The 22685-nt window shown below is 46.5% G+C and overlaps 1 long non-coding RNA gene across 1 annotated transcript; it reads left to right on the top strand.

The window, feature by feature from the left end:
- Window positions 1–2044: 2044 nt before the first annotated feature.
- Window positions 2045–22546, top strand: LOC138923261 (uncharacterized). Its single transcript, XR_011436652.1, has 4 exons — window positions 2045–2168; window positions 7742–7843; window positions 19195–19274; window positions 22448–22546. It is a non-coding gene; the product is annotated as an uncharacterized lncRNA (long non-coding RNA).
- The last annotated feature ends 139 nt before the right edge of the window (window positions 22547–22685 follow it).

Genomic DNA, 22685 nt, shown 5'->3' with positions numbered 1-22685 from the left:
ATTGTTTTCCTTACTACCCTCTTATACTCTAATGGTTTAAACGTTACTCATCCAATATCTATTTCTTTAGTAGTTATCCACTTTACAAAAAGTCGAGGCTTGGCATACACGTAGAAAAGTGTGTCGTCTAGCTTTCTTCTTCCTCTTCAAGCTTGCCTTGGCTACTCTTGATCCTCTGCATTTCTGTATAAGTTTTAGAATTTGCTTTTTAATTTGCGTGCGTGCACACACCCTCCCTGCTGGGATTTTGATTGGGTTTTCACTGAATTTAGAAGAATGGATGGACATCTTTACAATATTAAGTCTTTCAATCTATGAATGTGACATATTTTTATATCTGTTCATTTATTTAAGAATTTATCATTTTTTCTCTATAATATTTTACAGTGCTCAGTGTAGAGCAATGGTTCTTAATTAGGGGTGATTTTGCACCCCCTCCCTGACCCTTTCGGCGCCCCCCCCCCCCCCCCGCCACACCTAGTGCGAAACGTCTGGAGACATTTCTGGTTGTCACACTGCGGGGTGGAGAGTTCTGCTGGAATCCAGCACATGGATGCCAGGGATGCTTCTAAACATCCCATAATGCACAATCCCCCTTATGGGGTCGACATTCACAACTGGCAAAATTCATATGTTGAAGTCCTAATCCCAATGTGACTGTATGTGGAGATAGGGCCTGTGGGGAGGTGATAAAAGTTGAATGATGTTATAAGAGTGGGGCCTAATCTGATAGGGCTTATGCCCCTAAAAGAAGAGGAAGAGAGGGCCAGCCTGGGTGGCTTAGTGGTTGAGCTTAGCATGCTCTGCTTTGGCAGCTGGGGTTGGATTCCTGGGCACCGACCTGCACCGCTGTTGGTGGCTATGCTGTGGTGGTGACCTACATACAGAGAATGGAGGAAGACTGGCAACAGATGTTGGCTCAGGGCGAATCTTCCTCAGCAAAAAAAAAAAAAGAAGAAGAAGAAGAAGAAGAAGAGGAGGAAGAGACACCAGAGCTAGCTCTCTCTCCTCCGTGTGAGGATACAGTGGCAGGCAGCTGTCTGCAAGCCAGGAATAGAGCCCTCACCAGGAACTGAATCTGCTGGCACCTTGAGCTTGGACTTCCAGCCTTCAGAACTGTGAGAAATGAATTTCTGTTGTTTACACCACCCAGTCTGTGTATTTTTGTTTACAGCTGCCAGAGCTGACTAATATACCTCCACAACAGATAATCATCCATTCCAAACTGTCAATAGTGCCAAGGTGGAGAAACTCTGGTGAAGTGGTATTAAACATCTTTTATTAGACTCTTTCTCGGGAATTTGATATTTTGGGGGCTACTGTAGATAATATCTTTAAAACTTTTAGTTTTATGTTTATTGCTTATAGAAATATAATTGACTTTTTGAATATTGAGTTTTTGGTGACTTTGCAAAAGTCACTTTTTCTTTCAAGTAATTTGTCTATAGATTCTTTGGGTTTACTATATACCCAGTTGTACCACCTGTGAATAAAGACAGCTTTATTTCTTGTTTCCCAATGCTTACACTTTTTATTTCTTTTCCTTGCCCTATGGAACTGGCTAGAACTTCCAGTACTACGTTAAATAAACATGATACCAATAGGAAGGTTTTCAATATTTCACCACTACATATGATGTTCTTGATAGGTTTTATTGTTGATGACTTTTATCAGATTTTAAAAAGTTATCCTCTACTCTTGGCTTGCTAAAGAAGTTATGTTTTTCTTAATCATGAATGGGTGTTGAATTTTATCAAATGCTTTTCCTAATTTGTCAAGATAATTATGTTTTTTTCTCTGTGTTTCTCCCTTTCATGTGGTGAACTGAACTGATTGATTTTCAAGTATTAAACTCCCTTTGTACTCTTGGGATAAACTTGCCCTTAATCTTGATGTATTAATTTTCCTTTTTTGTCATGTACTCGTCAAGGTTTTGTATCTAGATTATGCTGACCTCATAAAAATGTTGGCCAGTAGCCCCTATTTTTCTATTCCTCAGGAAGAGTTTGTGCAAAACTGTTATTTCTTCCTTAAATGGTTGGAAAAATTTGCCAGTGAAGCCATTTTGGACCAGGATTTTCTTTGTGAGAAGGTTTGAAATAATGGATTCAATGTCTTCAACAGATAGCAAACTATTCAGCTCTTCTGTTCCTTGTTCTGTCAGTTTGGTAAGCTGTATTTTTAAAAGTGTAAAGTTGTCCCTAATATCTGTAGGATAACTGCTTCTATGGTCTGTAGTGATCTTTCTTTCATTTTCTTTGTTTTTTTTTTTGATCAGTCTTGCTAGAGGTTTATCAATGTCGTAAATCGTGTCAAAGAACCAGATTTTGGGTTTGATACATTTCTTTGTTGTACATTTGTTTTCTATTTCATCAATATCTGCTCCTATGTTTGTTTCCTTCTTCTAGTTTTTTAGGTTTGATTTACTGTTTTTTCCTAGCTTCTTGATATGGAAGCTGAGATGGCTGATTTTTCAGTGTTCCTCTTTTATTTTCAACATATGCATTTAAGGCTATGAGCATATGCTGTTGTGGTCCCACAACATTTAATATATTGCATTGTTCATCATATGCTTTATTAATTTTTTAATGACCAAAGGATCTAAATATAGGTACGGATTATTTTTTATTTAATCTGTCTGCAGTTTGCTATTCCAAAATTCGAGAATTCATGTCTCTCATCAGTTCTGGAAAACTCTCATTGATTTTCCCTTGAATATTGTCTCTCCTTCATTTTTAAGCTCTTTCTGGGTGCTGAGTTAGGCATGTGTAGACCTTTTCATTGTATTCTCTCTCTCTTCTCCCCTCTCCTCCACCCCTGCCCCAGCCTTTCTCTAATTTCTTAATCTTTCTGTACTGCCTTTGGGTAATTTCCTCACATCTGTTTTTCAGTTCACTTACTCTTTTCTCAGATATATCAAATCTGCTGTTTAACCCATTTATTGAGATTTTAATTTCTATAAATATTTGTTGAATAAACAAACATTTTATTTTAAAAATTCTATTTTCTTTTTAAAATCTGCCTAGTCATTTTCGCAATGTATTATTCTTTTCTTTTGATTCCTTGTTTATGCCTTTAGATTACTTTAAATATTTTCATTTTTATAGTCTTCAGCTATGCATTCTTTTAGCCGACGACCTGGGGGTCTAAGCTTGCTATTTTCTGTGTCAGCCCTCACTCGTGGTGGATTGTTTCCTTGTTGGGGCCACGAGCTCATGTTCCGCAGGTTCATCTGTGGGAATGGTGTGAGGCCTGTGTGAAGGCCTGAGGAGCTGTCTGCCTCTTCCTGGTGTTCACAGTGTCAATAGTCTGGGCCCACTTTCTTCTTTTAAATTCTGGTAAAATACACATATAGCATCACTTCTTATGTCTCGTCTTGGTGGTTCTAATATCACAAGAAAAATGTCAATTTAAACCCCAAACAAGAGTGAGCAGGCTTGTGTCTGATTTCCTAGGTGATACTTATTTTTTTCCGTCTGAGTCCAGGCTGAGATACACACACTGCCTTGTCATCTCCTTGTCCCAGAGGACAACTTTGCTTCTCGTTCACCTTTTCGGGGAGGATGTTGTACTTTCAGGTTCACAGTGTAATTGGTGAGTCTTGGTTCCAGCTCTCTGCTTGCATAGACTTTTGCATTCATCTTTGTCTCTGTTGTAAATTCTGTGCACCCCACCTGGAGGCAGCCACCATGTCAGCTCATCTAGATTTAAGTTTTGTTTTTGTCCCCTGGGATTTCTTTTCTTTTTTTATGATCTCAGTAATGCATTATTTTATCCCCACTTTTATTTTGAAATATTTCAAACCCATGAAACTGAAAACAAAACACAGTTTCTTTTACCCGATTCACAGCAAAGCCAATCACCAAAAGCTCAGGCCTGTAGCAAGGAAAGAGGTTTATTATTGAAAGCCAGCGAGACGAGGAGGTGGGAGTAGAAAACTCAAACCCACCTCCTCACAGGGAAAAAGGTGGGGTTTTTAGGTAGAGGAGGGGAGCAGGTGGCCTTGCTGGCTGTGCCTCCCCACCAGCCTGCGGCATCACCTTCAGCCTGCGTGTGGCCTTTTGAGACTGAACTGCCTTTCTTCTTGACTGTCGGACCTTGACTTCCCGGGAAACTCACTCACTCATTACAGAAAGATCTGGTTAGTTTGAGCAGCTGAGTACATGCATGCACAGTGCAGTTAGCAGAGCTTATGTCCAATTTTTTCCTCTCTTCTAACCCAGGGAAAATTTTAACTCATTCATTCCTGGTTTCACTCACAGAAGAACCGCAAGAAGAACAGACTGAACAGACACACATTAACGTTTTCTCTTTGCTGAACCATCCGAAAGTTAGTTGCAGATATCGCAACACTCTACCTTAAACGCTTCTCCACATATGTCCCACATAATGACAATGCAGTTAGCATACTCTCAGAATTTAACAATGGCACAGTGAGTTCATCCAATACAGCCCAATTTCTCCATTTGTGCCAATAATGTCCTTTAAAACTGTTTTTTTTGTAATCCAGAATCCAGTTAAAGACCACACCATTTACTTAGATGTCTTGTCTATTTTGTGTCCTTTAATCTAGAACAGTGTACCTGCCTTGTTTTGTCTTTCATGACATTGATATTTTAAAAGTCTAGACCAGTTTTTTTTCAGAATGGCTCTTAATTTGGATTTGATTATTTTCTTAGTGAGTAGTTTCAGAGTAAACATTTTTTGGCAAGAATTGCGCATACTAAATGTTGTGTCCTTCTCGGTCCATCCTATCAGGAGGAACATGATGGCATTTTCTGCATTAGTGGTAATGCTAAGTTTATTTGGTTAAGCTGGTATTTACCCGGTTGATCCACTGAAAAGTATTTTCCTTCATTTGTCATAATAAGTTGTGGGGTGATACTTTCAGGCTGTGTGAATATCCTGGTTCCCAATAAGCTTTTGCTTAATGGAAATTTGTGTCTAAATTAGCTATTACTGACTGTATTAATTTTAGTGTGATGGTTGCAAAATGGTAATTTTTTCTATTATTCCTTTGATGTTTATTAGTTGACATTCTTCTCCAAGGAGAGCTTTCCTTTCTCCATCCTCCTACCTAGGCCCGCCTTAGTCATTATCATCATTGTAGTTAGTTTCAAAATAAACTCATTATTATTTTTTTGGTAACATTGCTTTATAACATTATACAAATTTCAGGCATACATTATTATATTTTGATTTCTGGGTAGATTACATCATGTTCACCACCCAAAGTCTAATTGCCGTCTGTCACTGTGCACATGTGCCCTTTTATCTCTTTCGACCCATCCTCCCGCTATGGTAACCACCAATCTATTCTCTGTGTCTATGTGTTTGTTTGTTTGTTTTTAATCTTCTACATGAGTGAAATCATTCGGTATTGGGCTTTCTCCATCTGACTTATTTTGCTCAGCATAATGCCCTCACGGTCTATCCATTCTAGTTGTAATGGCAAGACTTCATCTTTTTTATGGCTGAGTAGTATTCTATTATATATATACCACATATTCTTTATTCATTCATCTGTTGATGAGCACTTAGGTTGTTTGCAAGGCTTGGCTATTGTGAATAATGCTGCAATGAACATAGAAGTGTGTATATCTTTTCAAATTAGTGTTTTTGTGTTCTTTGGATAAATACCCAGAAGTAGAGTAGCTGGGTCATATGGTATTTCTATTCTTAATTTTTTGAGGAATCTCCATACTATTTTCCACAGTGGCTGCACTAATTTGCATTCCCACCAGCAGTGTATGAGGGTTGCCTTTTCTCCACATCCTCTCCAACACTTATTTCTTGTCTTTATAATAATAGTTATTCTGACAGGTGTACAGTGATAGCTCATTGTAGTTTTGACTCGAATTTCCCTAATAAACAGTGATGTTGAACATCTTTTCTTGTGCCTGTTGGCCATCTGTATATCTTCTTTGGAAAAGTGTCCATTCAGATCCTTTGCCCATTTTTTAATTTCATTGTTTGTTTTTTTTGTTGAGTTGTATGAGTTCTTTATATATTTTGGATATTAACCCCTTATCAGATATATAATTTGCAAATATCTCCTCCCAATTTTTAGGCTGTCTTTTCTTTTGTTGATGGTTTCCTTTGTTCTGCAGAAGCTTTTTAGTTTGATGTAGTCCCACGTGTTTATTTTTTCTTTTGTTTCCCTTGCCTGGTGAGACATAATATTCACAAACATACTGCTGAGTGATGTTGAAGAGTGTACTGTCTATGTTTTCTTCTAGGAGTTGTATGATTTCAGGTCTTACATTCAAGTCTTTAATCCATTTTGAGTCAAATTTTGTGTATGGTGTAAAATAATGGTCTACTTTCATTCTTTTGCATGCGGCTATCTGGTTTTCCCAACACCATTTATTGAAGAGACTTTCCTTTCTCCATTGTGTATTCTTGGTTCCTTTCTTGGAAATTAGCTGTCCATAGATGTGTTCATTTCACTAATTTTTAAGCACATTGTGTTAAAAACAACTTCTCTCATTATTCATTTTGATTCTCAGATTGTTCTGAAGTTGGCCATTAGGAGTCCCTTCAAGTGGACTCTTGTGTCCTTTTGACATATTCTCATTGGTTTTTGAGTAATTACTTTCTGGAATAACAAGATATTCTAGGCTCACCTGGAACTTTCCCAGACCCAGCCCTCAGAATCATTTATCCAAGGAGCCTTGATTCCTTTCACTGGGGAATGGTATTTTAAAATTAAGATCGGGCTTTATGTGTGTTCATTGCTTTGGGGTCCATTGTTTCTAGGCCTGTGATGATTAATTGTATGTGTCAACTTGACTAGGTCACAGGATCCCAAGATATTGGGTTAAACATTATTTCTAAGTATGTCTGTGAGAGTGTTTCTGGAAGAGATTAGTATTTGAATTGGTGAGCTGAGTAAAGCAGATTGCCCTCCCCAATGTGGGTTGGCATCATCCAATACAAGCCAAGACACTGCATAGATTGAAAAGGTGGAATTTGTCCTCTGCTTGACTGCCATGCTGGAACACCATTCTTTTCTTGAGCTCTGTGCTCCTGGTTCTCAGGTCTTCAGACTCGGGCTGCAATCTACATCGTCAGCTCTCTGGCTCTCAGGCCTTCCTGGGTCTTCAGTCTGCAGAGAGCAGATCATGGAACAGTTCAGCCTCTATAATTGTGAGAGCCAATATCTTATAATAAATCTCTTTAGATAGATAGATAGATAGATCTCCTATTGGTTCTGTTTTTCTGGAGAACCCTGACTAATACAGGGCCCTTTGAATGGACAGAGATAAGAGCTTTTTGTTTTTTAGTTTTTGTCAAATATGAGTCCATACTGATTCTTTAATTCTAGTCCAACATCAGCAAATCAACAAATTCTCCCCCTTTTCCTCCCATTCCTTGTTTATATATCCTTTCTCTTATAGTAACAACACTGTTTTCCAACAATATCAATATATTTTTTCATTTGTTCAATCCTATAACCAGATATACATTTAAATTTATGTTTGTTAAATTTTACCAAGTATTTCTGGGCATTTTTGCAGAAAGAGACATTTAGGGTAATTCTGTCTGCTTTATTGCTGGCAACATGGAGACTCTTATGTGTCTGAATAATATTGATCCCCAGAGCTGGTATTACTCACTCACTAATTGAGGGGCAGAGGGTCACAACCACAGTGTCCAGCCAAGTCCTTGTAGGGATTAGCTAGCAACTATCCACTAAAGGAGTGAGACATTTTGCCCCTTTTTATTTTCTTTCCCTTAGGCATCATGAAAAGAAAAATATGGCGCCATGGTCTTCAGACCCCTTTGATGGGATAATCTTGAAGATCTCCCATAACAAGTTACCAGAGTGATATTTCAAAAGGTAAATCAAATCATAGCATCCTCTCCCCTATATAAAATCCTTTAATGGTCCCAATACATTAAAATAATGTATTACCAGGCTCTAAGTTATCTGGCCTTCTACACTGGGTCGGGACCAGGGTGAGGCAAGCGAGGCATGACCCTGAGAGTGAGTGCCTCCTTAAGCTCCGTGTCCTCGCTGCTTGAAGCGCCTCACCTTAGGATCACTCCAGCCTCACACACCGTCACCCTCCTCCTCGCCTGTTACACCCCAGCCACACTGGCCTCCTCTCTGCCTCCACTACAAGTTCTTTCCTGCCTCAAGAGCTTTGCAGTGGCTGTTCCCTCTGCCTGCAATGCTCTTCCTCTGGCTCCTTTCAGGGTGCTCTGTCTTGTCTGCATTTAAGAACTCTAATCAGATGAGATTTTTTTCACTGTGGTGACATTTACATGGAAACTACCAGAAGCAGTTGCCTCTAAGATGCTATCTAAGCCTACAGTGGTCCCATGGATTCTGGGCAGCTCTCTGCTTCTCTGCCACAAATGGGGTAAATCAATCTATGCTGAGACTGGAAACCTGGGGGCCTACATCCAGCCTCCCCAGGTGGAACATACAATCCATTTCCTTTGAAGGCCTGCCAACGACTTGGGTTGTGGTAGGATCCACAGACCCCTGCCTCTTTTCTGTTTCCCTAAATGTCTTCTGTTCTTTCCCCCATGAGCACAGTTCCCTCGCCTCTTGAGGACTTCTAGTAGAATCTCCTAAAGGGGCTCAGAATTTACGAGAACAAAAGTCAGGAAAGTCAGTGACTGGTGGGCAATTTCTGCCCAGCCTCTCTGAGGCAAAGGAGTGCAAAAGGCCGTGCTGGCTTTCGGGGAGGCAGAGGTCAGCAGGAGATGCAGGAGGACCAGTGCAATGCCCGGCACACAGTAGGCACTCAATAATCATTTGTTGAATGAATGAATGAACAGATTTCCCAGTACCTATGAAGAAACAGCAGTGGAAAATCATGTGCGTGGACTTCCAGACAAATTGATATTGTTGAAAAAGGCAGGTAAATGAAAAAGACACAGCTGTGCTCAAAAACATGACTGGCGTCTCTGGGAAACACCATGTAGTAAGCTTGACTGAGCCGCGAGCCAGCTGGGCTCCCCGTCTGGAAACCAGCAGAGGCTCTGGGATTTCAGTCCCTGTGGATTAACAAGGAATAAAAGTGCCCCATGTGAGGAGGAGAGCAAAGCCACCCAACCTCTTAAAACCAGGGATAGAGGGGGAGCTTCCCCTTTACACAGTTATACAGCATAAAGCTACATTTGACCAGTGCTGGGAGCTATGGCTTATTCGAGGAGGCAGAAGACCACAGATAACTTCACTGGGCCACACTAACTGCTAGCCAACTGGGGCAATGGTATGCCCAATAAGGACATCACTCTCTGCTGCCTAGAAAACCTGGTTCTTTTCGCTCTTTTTTTTTTTTAGGAAGATTAGCCCTGAGCTAACATCTGCTGCCAATCCTCCTCTTTTTTTTGCTGAAGAAGACTGGCCCTGAGCTAACGTCTGTGCCCATCTTCCTCCACTTCATACGTGGGATGCCTGCCATAGCATGGCTTGACAAGCAGTGCCATGTCCACACCCGGGATCCGAACTGACGAATCCCAGGCCACCAAAGCGGAATGTGTGAACTTAATGGCTGCGCCACCTGTCTGGCCCCGAAAACCTTGTTCTTAACTGAGTGCCCTGGGGCAGGGATGGAGGCAGGCACAGAATCACCAAACAAGGATGAGTGAACTCAAAGAAAGGGGAAAAACTACCCACTAAAGGAGAATTTAGCAAACCAAAACTCTAAACACATGAAAAAGAACTAATGGTAAGAAAAGACACATCAACCAAATGCAAGAGGTGGGCCTTCGTAGATCCAGATTTGAACAAACCAATGGGAAAAGGACGTGTTTGATAAAGTCTGGGAAATCTGAACACAGTGTGGGTACTAGACGGTATGAAGGGACTGTTCTTACTTTTCAGGTATGTTCATTGTTGTAGTTACTTTTTCATCTGTTATAGATTTATACTAAAGTGTGTATAGACAAAATGATATATAATTATATTTGCCCTAAAATATTCCTGTTGGGGAGGGGAGAAGAAAAGCATGGAATTATAAAGGAAACAAGATTGGCAAAATGTTGATCATTATTAAAACTGGGTGATGGGGGGCTGGCCCCGTGGCCGAGCGGTTAAGTTCACGCGCTCCGCTGCAGGCGGCCCAGTGTTTCGTTAGTTCGAATCCTGGGCGCGGACATGGCACTGCTCATCAGACCACGCTGAGGCAGCGTCCCACATGCCACAACTAGAAGAACCCACAACGAAGAATACACAACTATGTACCGGGGGGCTTTGGGGAGAAAAAGGAAAAAAATAAAATCTTTAAAAAAAAAAACAAAAAAAACTGGGTGACGGGTACATTATTCTTCCAATGATTATGTATAGTTGAAATTTTCCATAATAAGTTGATTTTTTTTCTTTTTCTTTGTGAGGAAGACTGGCCCTGAGCTAACATCCATGCCAATCTTCCTCTATTTCATGTAGGATGCCGCCACAGCATGGCTTGACAAGCGGTGCTAGGTCTGTGCCAGGGATGCAAACCTGCAAATCCTGGGCTGCCAAAGTGGAGTGCACGAACTTAACCACTGTGCCTCTGGGCTGGCCCCAAGAAGTTGATTTTGGGATGCCAAACTAAAGCTCTTGAAAACAGTAAAAAGATGGGCAGGGTAATAGTCAATGTGTAGTTAGAACATCTTTAAGTTCTCGAATGGGAAAAGATAAAGATAAGGAAGAATTTTAGAACTTGATAGAAAACTGTACAGTTAAATCCATATGCTAAAAATTTGAGGGTAACCACTGAAAGATAAGAAATATAATCTATAGTTTCCAGATCATCACAAGAAAACAATAATGATATAAAGACTTTACCCAGCGTAACATACAACGAAGAAAAACAGGCTAAAATATAGCGAACCAAAAAGTGTCTCTTTTGCTTCAATAAAGATATGAAAGGAAAGGAAAAAGGAAAAAAATGTATAATAATTTCTTTTTAAAGGATGACCACATGACTCAGCCCAGTTCACCCTGGGAGAGAATCTACAGCTGACTGCAGACGTTCTGCCCTGAGAGAACTGGGTGAAAATTAAGAATTTTCAATGAAAATCCAGACCCTCATTTGCTTAATTCTTTAAAACGCCGTTACATTCTTTATTAGTCAATATTTGACTATGCAAACCTTAATATTTATTTTTAATCTGAAGCCTATCAGCAAAACCCTGAAGAAGGGCACAGAAGCAAAGAGGCAGAGAAAGACACGTGATGGTGCGTCCAGACAAGAGCACTATTTAAACCGCACAAAATGCGAACACTGCTTTCGTATTGGTTTGGACCTTTGCCGATGAGAGAGCAGAGCTCCACAAGTGAACAAAGAGACAGAAGGTCCCTGGGTGGACCTCCCGGAGGGCGACAGGGCCTCAGAAGGGTCTAAGAGCTACACACGCTGAATTGGCTTCCTCTATACCAGGTGCCTCTATCCGCTTTACACAACTGAACTCATTTGTTCCTGACAACAGTGCCATGTGGCACTACCATCGTCATCCCCAATTTATAGATGAAGACATTAACATACAGAGAAGTTAAGTGATTTGCCCGAGGTCACACAGCTAATAACTGGCAGAACCGGCACTCAAACCCGGGCAGTCTCTTGCTCCAGAAGCCCTGGTCGAGTCTCCCTGGAAAGGAGAGGAGGAGAGAAGGTGGGAACAGAAGTTCCTGCTGCCCCTCCGAGGGCTCTGGCCTGGCCGTGGACTCAGTCAGGTCTGTGCTGGCAGCTCTGCAGCCTTCAAGTGCCCTCCCCATCTTCCGGGTTTCCAGACCCTAACCTGGCCCCACCGTGCTTTCCGATCAGTCTCTCTTGGTGTGTTCTGAATGCAAACATTGTGCTTAGGACAAGGAAAGGGTAAAGCGCACTGCCTGCCTCAAGGGGCTTTTCGACTAGGCAAGAAGACAGGCATTACACAGTTCCTAAGTCAGAAAACGAACGAGGTCCTGAACCAAATCAGGCAGACGGGAAACACGGGAACTGGGACAGGGTACGGTGGTGAGGACTGGGCCATCGGGGACAGCTTCAGAGAGGTGCAGCCAGGGGTGGGCCTCGGGAGGCTTGGACTCAAAGTCCCTGCAGCCCTCCTGCTTCCATCTCTGTCTCAGGCCCCAGGCCCAGTGCTGCCAAGATTCTTCAGCCACTGCTCGGTTTCATTCAGTGCCGCACAGTGCCTGCTGCAGGGAGGGGCGGAGGAGCTGGGGTGCAGGCAAGGCAGACCCTTCCAAAGCCACCAGGCCTCTGGAGCCTGGGCACGGCCCCTTGCAATCTCCCTCCACCGACAAAGTTAGTCTCCCAGGCTCCCTCAACACTACCCTCACCCCTTCAGGGCCAGCCAGCCTGGGCCATGGCCGCTGTGGTCAAGCCAGGCTCTGATTGACCAAGAAGCCCCAGACCCTCAGGTGGCTGGAGTGTTCCCCACAAGGGCTCCCTGTGTCCCCTCACTGCTGGCAGCATTCCACCCGGCCCCAGTTCAACCTGCCTCCCTCTTTCAGCCCCAGCTCAAGACCCAAGTAGGGAGGGGGGCAGGCCACAGCAGGACAAATGTCTGATCAAGGCCAGTAGACCTGATTTGTGTTTGAGACTGAGGTTGCACAGGACAGTGGCCCAGCCACCGGGGGAAAATGCCCCTGATTCCACGGGGCAGTTTGGAGTCCCCACCTTCATCACACCCTTCATTTGTGTAGCACTTGATACTTTCAAAAAGCATTTACACAGCTCCCATTTCTTTGTGGTCATCAATGCCCACCTTTGAGGTAGGCTAAACAGAAATAATTATTCCCTCGGATCTTTTCTTCATAAAGAAGAATATTCTACAAAGGCACATGCCTTTCCTTACATCACACCTCCAGGCAGTGATGGAGCCAGGACTCAGATCTCTTGTCTCCTCACTGCACTGGGTCACGCCGGCCCACCCCTGCACGCACAGGAAGCCAGCCCACAGTTGTCCTTAGTGGGAATGAGGGTAGCTCCAAACCCACGCACCACAGTGACAGCAAACATGCATCTCTGCCCATGGAACAGCAGAAAAGTCAGGCTGGGGACACACCTGTCTGTATTTTGCACAGAAAGCGGAAATCCCTGCATAACCACATAAGAAGAGAGCAGATCCTAAGCAATTTATTAAAATAGCCAAAAAACATGGACATTCTATCCCCAAACTCCCCCTCATCCCATTATCCCAGAATAGCATGGTGCCTATGAGGGAGAGTACTGGGGTCAGACTACCCGTTTCGATACTGGCTTGGCTACTTAACTCTGTGACCTTGGGCAAATGGCACATCTCTGTTTTGGTTTCTTCACCTGCGAAATGGGGCTAACAGTGCTGGCCTCACTGAGGTAAGCAGCGATGAACTAATCCATAATGAGACAACCCACGTACAGTACCTAGCACCGCGTGTGGCACATAAAGGCTAGAGGAGAGGGAACCCCTGTGTGTCTCTCCTGTGCAGCTGAGGCATTCCAGGAGCTCCAGCTCTGAAAGAGCCAGATCCAAGGCTCTCTTGACCTCCTCCGGCCATGGACCGAGGGTCCAGGCCACAAAATCACAAGTCCGGCTGCTGGCCCTAGGTCTTGCCATCTTCTCTCCACCATGCAAAACAACCTGTAGACAAAAGCAGAAAGGACCACTCTATCCTGCTATTTCAACCTCTACACTGTGAGGGAAGGGAAGGCTGTCACAATGTTAACCTAGTGGCCATGAGTCCTGGCTGAGCCTGGGCCCCAGCTGTCCACACACAGCCTGGCTCCAGGGGCTCTCAGCCTGCTTCCCACTTGGCACTGGGAAAAGTCATTCCATATGCAGAGCTTGTCTCAGAAATGTGACTTCCACCCACCTGTCAGATCCCCTGTGCTCACCAGCACCCACTCCAAGGCCTCCTGCCATAGCATCCCCATGTGCCATGGTCCTCTTCTCTCACCTCCTCAAAACTTACCTGCTTGTTGACTTGATCCCTCAAGTCCCCCAGGGGACTAGCTGGCTATTCTGCCAACTAAACTGTATGCTAATGAGAAAGTCAAGAATTAAGGCTTGGGAGCTGCCTGGGAACCAGGCTACTGGCCAGGGATAGACCTTGGGACACTAGGGCTGCCTTTAGCCCAGATGGCTCCCAACAGGAGTATGAGTCATGACACCAGGTTCCTGTTTCTTCTCTGTCCCTTACTCATAAGGTGACCACAGAAAAGTGACTCCCTTTCTGAGCCTCATCTTGGAACTCTGGTCTCTGAGGCTGATTCACTCTAAAGTTCTGACTATCAAGTCTACCCTGAGGTGGTTCCACCCTTATGTTCACCCTCCACATCATCCTTTCCCCACCACCACTGCCATCATCATTACCACCACTACCACTACAGCCACCATCACTACCACTGCCCCCACCACCACTACAACCATCAGCACCCCCACCCCTACCCCCACTACCCCCATCATCACTACCACCATCACCACCACCACTACCACTATAACCACCACCATCACCACAAACACTGCTGGTCATTGCCAATACTATCATCACTATCACTACCAGCTGCATCACCATTACCATCATCACCACCACCACCAACCCCAGCGGTAAACTCAGATCATACCCCAGCAGCAAGGAAGGAAAAGGGCTGGTAGGCAGAGACAGCTCTTGGCCAAATTATGAAGTTTACTATCAGTGCCTCCACCCACCTGCTTCTCCACCATGTCCTCTGACACACCCAGACCCTCCCCTTCAAGTCATCCTGCCCTCTTTCATCGCCTTCAGTCATTCACCCTGCAGTGTAAATTTAACTCAGCATGTTGCCTCTCCAAAGAATATGAGCATATAAAGCTTGGGATCTGACTGTGGCCTAAAAGACTTTGACTCCCTTCAAGATTTGAGGAGTGAGAAAAGATATGATTGATCAAGGACCAGATGTCTCGTCCAACAGGGTTTTGGGGTGAGGACTGCCTTGATGCCGTAAGATGGGAAGAACTAGTTACAGGAACGAAAGGGAAAACCCAGAAATAGTCCTGTGATGTAGAGAACCCAGAAACATGATACCAAAGTGCCCTACAGATCCCACAAGGGCATCCCCTCCACTGCAGAGGTGTCACTAACTTAAGTCTCTCAATTCCTCAGCTTCTGGCCTCCCAGACTCCACATGCCAGCTCCATGGCTCACCTTCTAACATTCTGCTGCAGCCATTTGCTCGGAGCACATGGGAGAGCAGGAGACGATCTTCTCCAGGGATAATGCCCGTGCAGTGGAGGAGCCCTCCTCCAGGCTCAGTGCCATCTCATCTGCTAGGACCAGGGGAGCTGGGTTCAGAATGGGGGGCTCTACTGGAGGAGCAGCAGCCATCTCCTTCAGGCAGGGTGTGTCCCTGTGGCAGGACACCAGCTTACTGCGGAAGATGACCGTCTCCACCACAGCTGAGGGGACCGGGGGCAGGGGCTGCAGGCCAGGAAAGAGACAAAAGCCTGCGGAACTCCCCATTAAATGCATACTCCGTGGGACGGAGGGCTGAGTTGGCCCAGCCACACCACTCAAAGATGCTGAAGACGTCTCCCTGACACAGGGTGGGTGCCCCGGCCCAGCAGCAGGGCAGAAGGGCATCGGGCAGCTGAGAGCGAAGAAGGGGAGCAACAGCACACAGATCCTCACGACGATAGACAAGGTCTTTAGCACCTTGGTCTCCTTGTAGGAAGTGTTCTAGGGGACAGGACAGGGGCTGATCAGGGCCCCATGGGGCCCTTTTCCAGCCAGGCACACTCACCAGCTCCAGCACAGAAATGCTGTGCAGCTGACAATATGAGAGGTAGTAGATGTGACCACAAGTGACCTGCATGACTAGCACAGGGACATAGAAGCTAGCCACCAAGGAGGCCACCGCATAGGTCTGGCTGAGGCTGCGGTTGCATCTTTGAACCAGATAGTGGGCTCTCTACTGCTGGGCTGGGCTGGGCTCTGCCCTGTGCCACCTGCCCCGTCTGCCTGATGCCAAAGTGTAGGTGGACAGGGATGAAGGGCGTGAGAACTGAAGGAAACCAGGCTACCGCAATGAGCACCAGAGCAGGCCTAGTGGCCACATGTTGTTGGTAGTAGAAGGAACTGGCCACAGCCGGATAGCCTGCAGGCCGATGAGGCACAGGCGCCGGATGGAGGCTGTGCAGCACATGGTGTCAAAGGCCACTCAGATGTCGCAGATGCCCCCAAAGGGCCTGTAGCTAGCTCCGGGCTTCTTTGCAAGGCATGACCAGCAGAGCCACCAGGAAGTCCAAGGCCACCAGGAAAAAAACGAGGACACTGGTGACCTTGGAGCACAGGTGGCAAAAGGGCAGGACAACAGCACACAGCAGGATGTTTCTCAGCAGCCTCCAGAGGAGCCCTAGGAAGGCACCATCCACTTCCTGCCCTCTGCTGGACCAGGGCCTCGGTCACCTCTGGTGCCGCCAGGAAGGCCTCCTCGCTGGGAATCTGGAGGCACTCGAGCTGGGCTGAGATGAGGGCCAAGGGCCAAGTCATGAGGTCAGGTTGGAGGGACCGGCCTTCTCGGTAAAATCAGCCAAATGTCCCCCGACTTGCTGCAGGGTCCTTCTCCCTGCACTGAAGAGGCGCTCCTGGCAGGATCCCGCTGTTGGAGGAGAGGACAGGTCCCTGCACAGAGTAAAGAACAGAATGTCCCGGAGGATTTTATCCGGTGAAGGGAGCAGGAAGGTTCTGCTCAGTGGCTCCCGGGCTTGCCCCAGCATCGCAGGAAGGAGGGTGCCAGTAAGAACCACAAACATAGACTAAGGGCCCAGTGCCTGCACCAGTGGGCACGCGTGGGGACACAAAGGGCCTGGGCGCAAGAAACCGGCTGGAGAGGAAAGCGTTATGCGGCCCGTGTCAAGGCAAGGACCTGGCCGGGGGCGCAGGCAGCAGACTGCGGAGACTTTACCGCCCGACGGCTCTCAGCGTCTGGCGTCTGGCACCCGGTGCTCGCCTCCCAACAAGACGCGCGACCCGCCGGAGAGCCCTGAGGCCCGGCCTCCACCCGCTCGCTCCCCGGAGCGCGGAGCACGGTGGTCCCTCTCACCTCCTTCCCCCGAGGGCGCCGGCCCCTCGGTTCTCAGTGACCAGACCGCTCCCGCCGTGGTGTAGACTGAGTCCCAGCAGAAGCGCCAGCAGGCACCTGAGCGGCCTCTCCGGGAGGGTGAGCTGCACGAACTCAGCGCGCCCTCCGGGCCCTCTCCCGGGCTTCCTCCGAACCCCCTCGCTGCCCCTGGAGTTTCCTCCACTCCCCGCCCCCTCCGGCTGCCTCGTCGCCCACTCCAGGCCTTAAATGCCTCCCCAGAGTTGGGGCTGGCCTTGTCTCCTCGGAACAAGAACTCGGCTTTGGAGGCTTTCCTTCTAGAAGGATCACTTCTTGCCTCCGCAGCCACTCACCGGACTCGGGAAGACCAGAAGAAATGTTCTCTTGCCACAACGGTGTTTTTGAGCTGAGGGAGGAGTCTGGCGGAGCCTGACGCCAGACAGCCCTGTCTGCAGTGTTAGTGGCGCAAAATTAGAAGGTGGCAATAAGGAATGTCACCTGTTCTTCGTCCTCTCGTTAGTGACCAGGATGGTGGAAACTGGTAAAGGTGGCTGAGATTTGGATCCATTCTATAAAGGGCCGGACTCCCAAGAAGCTCTGCTAATGGCAAACAGAAAACAATAACAAACTCAATTCTGGTTTCTGGAAGTTTCTCTTCCAGTCCTCTCCAGAGTCAAAGGGAATTATTTATACGAAACCTGCAGCAAAGATGCAATCAGTTTACAAGAAACAAGGTGGTATGTGTATGAGCTTTATAAATCTGGTAAGATGATGAGAATCACAGCCAACCCTTGCCCCAATTGAGATAAGAACAGAAAAGGAAAAGAAAAATGCAAAAATTAGATTTACCTAGCTAAACCCCCTCTCTGTCATCAGGAGGGGTTCTGCAACCACTTTCACTGTGTGGGGATGCAGGCAGGGGTTCCCCACACCGTCAAGCAATTCTCCCATACCTGCTGGGTGTCCTACACTTCAGCTCAATTCTGACACTACCTACCCAGAAATAGCATCAGATCCCACAGGTTGAGGGCTCATCCCACAAGACTGCCCTCACTTCAGGTGCCATCGCAAGTCCAGGCCGTTACCTGTGCTTCTGACTGATTGTAAATCAGGTGGGGTTCCCACAATCCCTTCCTTGGGTTCAATTAATTTGCTAGAGTGGCTCACGGGACCCAGGAGACCTGTTTACTCACTAGATGCTGATTTATTACAAAGGATATTAAAGGATATGAATCAACAGCGAGATGAAGAGATACGTAGGGCAAGTCCTCCGACAAAGAAGCTTCCCCGAAGGAGCTTGGGGCCCGGCACTGTGGCACGGGGAGGGTTCTGGTTCCCCAACCCGGAAGGACTCCAAACCTTGTCCTTTTGGGGTTTTACGGAGGCTTCCCTACATAGGCACGATTGATTAAAGCATTAGCTACAGGGGATTGAACTCAATCTCCAGCCCCTCTCCTTCTCTGGGGGTTGAGTGGTGGAAGGGGGGACTGAAAGTTCCAGCTGTCTATTCATATGGTTGGTTCTCCCGGCAACCCCCCCCCCGTCCTTAGGTGCTTTCCAAAAGTCACCTCATTCACATAAACTCAAGTGTGGTTGACAGGAGTTTGTTATACATATCAAGACACCTTTCCTGCTCTCATCACTTAGGAAATTCCAAGGGTTTTAGCAGCTCTGTGCCAGAAATGGAGACAAAGACCAAATATATATTTATTATAAATCATAATCATCCACTGGAAACCATGGACAAATTATTGACCATTTCTAAGCCTCCATGAGCTAATTTGTGAAATCACAGTACCCATCTCACTGGAAAGAGTAAACATGTTCAAAGAGCTTAGCATGGTGTGGTGATCGTGGAGACGCACTGCCCAGGCCTTCCTTCAAGGATTTGCTGCCCAGCTGCAGGGAGTGTGGTCAACAGCCAACTGGCCAGCTGTCAGCTCCTTCAGGGGCTGCCCCAGCTGTAGAGAGTCACCCTAGATGAGGTCACCCCCTTGCCAGGGGTATCTGATAACTGAGGGAGAAGGGTGGGGATGGATAAAGGACTGGCCATTTCTGCCCGACGTGGGACACTAACGGGCAACACTCACTGTAGAATTCCCGGACAGAGTGGCCAAGGCTTTTTGGGGCCTGCATCATGGACTGACTTCTTCCTCTCACTAATCCTGCTTCTTCCCCCTTCCTTTCATAGGTGGTGATCCCTGATACCCCAGACTCTGTCTCCAGGCCTGCTTCTGGAGAACCCAGCCTGCGATACGTGACCAGCAGACAGTAAGTACCCAATAAGTGTTAGTTATTGTTCATTTTTTGTTGTTGTTATTGCATTAAAATAGGAGCCAGAGTCCAAGACTGGGCATTTTGTTCCCAACCCATCTAACCCTGCCCTACAATTGCTTAGGGCTGTACTAATCCTTCATTGTGCTGATGTCTTGGAATTACCCTTCATTATGGGCTGAATGCTTGTGTCTCCCCCAAATTCATATGTTGAAACTCTAACTCCCAATGTAACGGTATTAGGAGCTGGGGCCTTTGGGGGTAATCAGGCTGTAAGGGTGGACCCTCATGCATGGGATTAGTGAGTGCCCTTATAAAGGAGACATCAAACAGTTCTCTTGCCCTCTTTCCACCACGTGAGGATGTAAGAAGGGGCCATCTGCAGCTCAGACGACAGCCCTCACTAGAACTCTCATCTCAGACTGCCGGCCTCCAGAACAGGAGAAACACATTTCTGTTGTTTATACGTCTATGGTATTTTGTTACAGGAGCCTGAATGGACTGAAGACACCCTCCCTCTGACTTTGAGTTCCTGGAGGGAGGGACCCTATCTAAAACTTCTTTCTTTCCTCCACTGATTTGTTAGTTCACACATAAAAGGCACACCGCTCAGATTTGCTACTTTTTAAGTTTCCTGGCTTGGGAACTCCAGCGAGATGTTTTCAATAGCTAACTCTCTTCCAAGCATATAATCTAAACAAGTTTCTGTTGTCCTAGACTCAGCCATTATGTGCTAACCCATAAGCCAGCCTCCATTCATTACACCACGCGGCGGGATGGAAATCCACTGGCTGAGGTTTGATCCACGCTGCAGTCCATGTGCTTGGGGGGTACTGAGTCACCTGGTCACAGCATTGGTTTGTCTCAAGAGGGTCCTAAGTCTGGCTCCTTTAGGAAGCGCTGTGCGGCCCATTGCTGTGACTTTTTTCTGCACAATTTATGTGCTGCTACAAAATACAAGTTGGAAAAGTTACCCTCATGGCGCGTATCAGCAAAGAACAGTGTGAAGACTATACTTGGTTTCCCTAAAAACTGGAAACTGGCCAGCCAGTTGAGGGGCAATTTTCAATCCCTAGATTCTGTGTAATTGCAGTCCTGACAGCTAGAGGAAGCTGATCTGCCAACCCAAAGCACTGACACACACCAACCACCGACCGCAGACCACCGACCACGGACCACCGACCACGGACCACCGACCACGGACGAGCGCCCCCGGGAAGTACTTATGGAGTTATGTGGTTTTTGAGTCTGTGTTAAGAGGAGCCTCGTGTAAGAGAGAATATCAAACCGGAAGCCAACAAACCTAAATTCCCCAGCCAACTCTGTGACCTCGGGCAAGTCCCCGAAGCTTCAGTGTCCTCATCTGTAAAATGGAGGCTCTGTATTGTTTCTGTGCAGGAGAAGGAACCATCCTTTACCCAAAGAGTAGCTGCAACTCCAGGAAAAATGAGACATTGGTGGAGAAAACAGTAAAATACTTCCAAAGAAAGAAAGGGTTGTGAAACTCACCCATAAACCTCCAGGCCCAAGCTTCGTTTGGATTCCTTGTGAGTCAGCAGCTCTCGCAGTGGCCTCCTCTTTCTCAACTGCCTTGGTGGTTTTTCCTCTGGGGATTGCCTGATTACATATCCAGCAGACTGAACCAGAATATCATAACCTCTTCCCAGGGGGCGTCTGCTCAACCTTGGACCCTCTCTGCCCTTCAGGCAGGCAGTGACAAGTGACTCAGTTTCACCTTCACTCGTCCCCCTCACAAGTGTCTGATGTCATAGCCCACGCAGGTCCCAGGGCTCTGGATAAGAGCCCCTGTCAGGAAGGCCCAGGACATTCTGAGATTGGGCCCTTCCCCGCTTCCTCCCACCTCCCCAAATGTGCACTCTTACCCCTTCCCCACATCTGCTCTCCACACGCTGCATCACTGTCCCCCAGCTAGCAGTGACGGGGCACCCTCCCCCCACCTTTCCAGGCTCAGCATTGCTGTGGCACTGCTCTGACTCCTGCCACAAGCCAGCAGGGATCTGATAAGAGATTTTCACATATTGGGGTTATGGGGTAGCTATTCTGGTTCAAAATGGATTTGGCTTGAACTAAAGAAGCCTGACTTATGGCCTACCAAACAGACATTGTACCTTTGCTTTAACCATTAAAGAATGTACTCTCTTAAGAATGCATACTTCCCCTCCTATGCCAGAATCTGTAATGCCCTATTGGCAAGATCCCACCCTGAGCCCCAGCCCACTCCGCCTGCCAGTATTAGCCCCTTTCCTGACATCAGGGTCATATTAACCTGCTAATTTGCAACTGGATACCTCTTTGCATCTTTGATGAATGTGTATCTTGGGAGTGTTTAATGTATGTTCTTTGTTCTAAGAAGGTGTAAGACTATACTGAAAACATGCTTCTCCAGAAGCCTTTCTTCCTCTGTGGAAACTGCCTTTCCAGGCTATTGTCCTCATCCTGGTTCAAGAAAAACTCACCTTCTCTCTCTTATCTGTAGGATGGTTATTGGTTATTTTGCATCCAGCTTCAAGAGAAGGGAGAAGTGGACCACACAGAGTGACACTAAGACGATCAGAATTTCAGGAGTCATTTTGTCTCTGCTTCACTCTTCAGAAGAGAAACGGGATGCTGTTTCCAAAGTCACACGAGTTAGTGGCTGAGGAAGACCTGGAACCAGGTTTCCTGATCCCAGTCAGGGCCAGTCCCTACCGGATTCATTACATTTTCTCTCCCTACTTGAACTCAGTGGGATCATGGATAGCTGAAACTATAACACTTGTAGATTGCTTTACAAGATTTTGAATGCCCAAGGAAACATCCAAGGGAAAGGGGAGCTTGGATGTCATCTCTTCACTGAAGCCCTCCCTGCGCCCACCAACTTCAAGTGTTTATTCTCTGAGCTTCCTTAGCTCTGTATCCCATAGGTACTCCACTTTCAACAGGGCAGTATCCGAAGCTGACTCATTTGGGCCTGGCATCTCTCCACAAATAAGAAAACTCACCAGCCCCTTTAATAAACGAGTCCATCCCTTGGAGAGGAGAGAATCTTGATGCAAGACTCGGGCCCCCCCATGGGGATTGCATGCTCACAATGCAGCCATCAGACAGCGGCTCCTTTTTCTCACTCTGATCCAACCCCAGACTCAACATCGTCTCTTAATTTCCTGTAGCACAGCAAGGAACTATGCTGAAACATTGCTGAAAGCCCCTGTTGAAGAGACTCCTCAGCAGCTCAGGTCAGCGAGAGAAAAGGAGCAATACAAGAGCAGGTAAGAGGCTCACAAAGTCCAGGTCACTGACTTTCAGCAGGGGTCCCTACCACACGCCTCCCTCAGAGAACCTGGCCTGTCTTCACTCTCTTCTTCGTTCAAACTGTTTCTGCCCTGGGTTTGCTCCCAACACCTTTTC

Source organism: Equus caballus, chromosome 2, assembly GCF_041296265.1.
Source record: "Equus caballus isolate H_3958 breed thoroughbred chromosome 2, TB-T2T, whole genome shotgun sequence".
In the NCBI taxonomy this organism is placed as follows: domain Eukaryota; kingdom Metazoa; phylum Chordata; class Mammalia; order Perissodactyla; family Equidae; genus Equus; species Equus caballus.
The sequence above is the reverse complement of the archived record's forward strand: the minus strand, read 5'-3'. Positions and strand labels throughout refer to the sequence as shown.